Raw genomic sequence first — 4,320 nt, 5'->3', positions numbered from 1 at the left:
CCACCATCATTGACATCTCGAATTTCTGTGTCATGATCCTACTAAATTCCTCACATGTATATTCGTTAGTAAACCCAAATATAATATCATCAACATAAATTTGGCATACAAACAAATCATTGTCAAGAGTTTTAGTGAATAGAGTAGGATCGACCTTTCCGACTTTGAAGCCATTAGTGATAAGGAAATCTCTTAGGCATTCATACCATGCTCTTGGGGCTTGCTTGAGCCCATAAAGCGCCTTAGAGAGTTTATACACATGGTTAGGATACTCATTATCTTCAAAGCCAGGAGGTTGCTCAACATAGACCTCTTCCTTGATTGGTCCGTTGAGGAAAGCACTTTTCACGTCCATTTGGTAAAGCTTGAAGCCATGGTAAGTAGCATAGGCAAGTAAAATGCGAATTAATTCTAGCCTAGCTACGGGTGCATAGGTTTCACTGAAATCCAAACCTTCGACTTGTGAATATCCTTTGGCCACAAGTCGGGCTTTGTTCCTTGTCACCACACCATGCTCATCTTGTTTGTTGCGGAAGACCCACTTGGTTCCTACAACATTTTGGTTAAGACGTGGAACTAAATGCCATACCTCATTCCTAGTGAAGTTGTTGAGCTCCTCTTGCATCGCCACCACCCAATCCGAATCTTGAAGTGCTTCCTCTACCCTGTGTGGCTCAATAGAGGAAACAAAAGAGTAATGTTCACAAAAATGAGCAACACGAGATCGAGTAGTTACCCCGTTTTGAATATCGCCGAGGATGGTGTTCACGGGGTGATGTCGTTGAATTGCTTGGTGAACTCTTGGGTGTGGCGGTCTTAGAACTTGTTCATCTTCCTCATCTTGATCATGGGCATCTCCCCCTTGATCATTGCTCTCCTCTTGAGGTGGCTCAACTTCTTGATCTTCTCCTTCATCATTTTGAGCTTTATCCTCATCTTGAGTTGGTGGAGATGCTTGCGTGGAGGAAGATGGTTGATCTTGTGCTTGTGGAGGCTCTTCAGATTCCTTAGGACACACCAATGGACATGTTCCTTAGCGCGACGCACGAAGCCTCTTCATCATCTAGTTCATCAAGATCAACTTGCTCTACTTGAGAGCCGTTAGTCTCATCAAACACAATGTCACAAGAAACCTCAACTTGTCCAGAGGACTTGTTAAAGACTCTATATGCCCTTGTGTTTGAATCATATCCTAGTAAAAAGCCTTCTACAGCCTTAGGAGCAAATTTGGATTTTCTACCTCTTTTAACAAGAATAAAGCATTTGCTACCAAAGACTCTAAAATATGAAACATTGGCTTTTTACCGGTTAGGAGTTCGTATGATGTCTTCTTGAGGATTCGGTGTAGATACAACCGGTTGATGGCGTAGCAAGCGGTGTTAACTGCCTCCGCCCAAAACCGATCCGAAGTCTTGTACTCATCAAGCATGGTCCTTGCCATGTCCAATAGAGTTCGATTCTTCCTCTCCACTACACCATTTTTTTGTGGCGTGTAGGGAGAGGAGAACTCATGCTTGATGCCCTCCTCCTCAAGGAAACCTTCAATTTGTGAGTTCTTGAACTCCGTCCCGTTGTCGCTTCTTATTTTCTTGATCCTTAAGCCGAATTCATTTTGAGCCCGTCTCAAAAATCCCTTTAAGGTATCTTGGGTATGAGATTTTTCCTGCAAGAAGAACACCCAAGTGAAGCGAGAATAGTCATCCACAATAACTAGACAGTACTTACTCCCACCGATGCTTATGTAAGCAATCGGGCCGAATAGATCCATGTGTAGGAGCTCGAGTGGCCTGTCAGTCGTCATGACGTTCTTGTGTGGATGATGAACACCAACTTGCTTCCCTGCCTGACATGCGCTACAAATCCTGTCTTTCTCAAAATGAACATTTGTTAGTCCCAAAATGTGTTCTCCCTTTAGAAGATTGTGAAGATTCTTCATTCCAACATGTGCTAGTCGGCGATGCCAGAGCCAGCCCATGTTAGTCTTAGCAATTAAGCAAGTGTCGAGTTCAGCTCTATCAAAATCTACTAAGTATAGCTGACCCTCTAACACTCCCTTAAATGCTATTGAATCATCACTTCTTCTAAAGACAGTAACACCTGTATCCGTAAAAAGACAGTTGTAGCCTATTTTACACAATTGCGAAACCGAAAGCAAGTTGTAATCTAAAGAATCTACAAGAAAAACATTTGAAATAGAATGGTCAGGTGATATAACAATTTTACCCAATCCTTTGACCAAACCTTGATTTCCATCCCCGAATATGATAGCTCGTTGGGGATCTTGGTTTTTCTCGTAGGAGGAAAACATCTTCTTCTCCCCTGTCATATGGTTTGTGCACCCGCTATCGATGATCCAACTTGAGCCTCCGGATGCATAAACCTACAAAACAATTTTAGTTCTTGATTTCAGGTACCCAAATGGTTTTGGGTCCTTTGACATTAGATACAAGAACTTTGGGTACCCAAACACAAGTCTTTGACCCCTTGTGCTTGCCCCCAACATACTTGGCAACTACCTTGCCGGATTTGTTAGTTAAAACATAAGATGCATAAAAAGTTTTAAATGAAATTTTAGAACCATTTGATGCAATAGGAGATTTCTTCTTAGGCAATTTAGCATGGGTTGATTGCCTAGAACTAGATGTCTCACCCTTATACATAAAAGCATGATTAGGGCCAGAGTGAGACTTCCTAGAGTGAATTATCCTAATTTTGCTCTCGGGATAATCGGCAGGGTACAAATGTAACCCTCGTTATCCTGAGGCATGGGATCCTTGCCCTTTACAAAGTTAGACAATCTCTTAGGAGGGGTATTAAGTTTGACATTGTCCCCCTTTTGGAAGCCAATGCCATCCTTGATGTCAGGGCGTCTCCCATTATATAGCATGCTTCTAGCAAATTTAAATTTTTCATTTTCTAAGTCATGCTCATTAATTTTAGCATTAAGTTGAGCTATGTGATCATTTTGTTTCTTAATTAAAGTTAGGTGATCATGAATAGCGTCAACATTAATGTCTCTACATCTAGTACAAATAGTAACATGCTCAATGGTAGATGTAGAGGGTTTGCAAGAATTAAGTTCAACAATCTTAGCACGTAAAATATCATTCTTATCTCTAAGATCAGAAATGGAAGTATTGCAAACATCTAAATCCTTAGCCTTAGCAATCAAGTTTTCATTTTCATTTTTGAGGCTAGCAAGAGAAACATTCAATTCTTCAATCTTAGCAAGTAAATTAACATTATCATCTCTAAGATTGGGAATTGAAATATCACAAACATTTGAATCAACCTTAGCAATTAAACTAGCATTCTCATTTCTAAGGTTGGTAATAATATCATGGTAAGTGCTTAGCTCACTAGATAATTTTTCACATTTTTCTACTTCTAGAGCGTAAGCATTTTTAACCTTAACATGCTTCTTGTTTTCCTTAATTAGGAAGTCCTCTTGAGAGTCCAAGAGGTCATCCTTCTCATGAATAGCACTAATTAATTCATTTAATTTTTCCTTTTGTTGAATGTTGAGGTTGGCAAAAAGGGTGCGCAAATTATCCTCCTCATCACTAGCGTTATCTTCATCACTAGAGGTTTCATACTTAGTGGAGGATTTTGATTTTACCTTCTTCTTTTTGCCGTCCTTTGCCATGAGGCACTTGTGGCCGACGTAGGGGAAGAGGAGGCCCTTGGTGACGGCGATGTTAGCGGCGTCCTCGTCGGAGGAGGAGTCGGTGGAGCTCTCCTCGGAGTCCCACTCGCGGCACACATGGGCATCGCCGCCCTTCTTCTTGTGGTACCTCTTCTTTTCTCTCCTCTTGCCCTTCTTGTCGTTATCCCTGTCACTATCACTAGATAGTGGACATTTTGCGATAAAGTGACCGGGCTTACCACACTTGTAGCAAACTTTCTTAGAGCGGGGCTTGTAATCTTTCCCCTTCCTTTGCTTGAGGATTTGGCGGAAGCTCTTGATGATGAGCGCCATCTCCTCATTGTCGAGCTTAGAGGCGTCGATGGGTTGTCTACTTGATGTAGACTCTTCCTTCTTCTCCTCCGTTGCCTTGAATGCGACCGGTTGTGCTTCGGGCGTGGAGGGGCCATCTAGCTCGATGATTTTCTTCGAGCCTTTGATCATCAACTTAAAGCTCACAAAATTTCCTATTACTTCCTCGGGAGTCATTAGTGTATATCTAGGATTACCACGAATTAATTGCACTTGCGTAGGATTAAGAAAAACAAGTGATCTAAAAATAACCTTGACCATTTCATGGTCATCCCATTTTGTGCTCCCGAGGTTGCACACTTGGTTCACCAAGGTCTTCAAGC

The sequence above is a fragment of the Zea mays genome, chromosome 4, assembly GCF_902167145.1.
Source record: "Zea mays cultivar B73 chromosome 4, Zm-B73-REFERENCE-NAM-5.0, whole genome shotgun sequence".
NCBI classification, from domain to species: Eukaryota; Viridiplantae; Streptophyta; class Magnoliopsida; order Poales; family Poaceae; genus Zea; species Zea mays.
Note: the sequence above shows the minus strand (reverse complement) of the source record.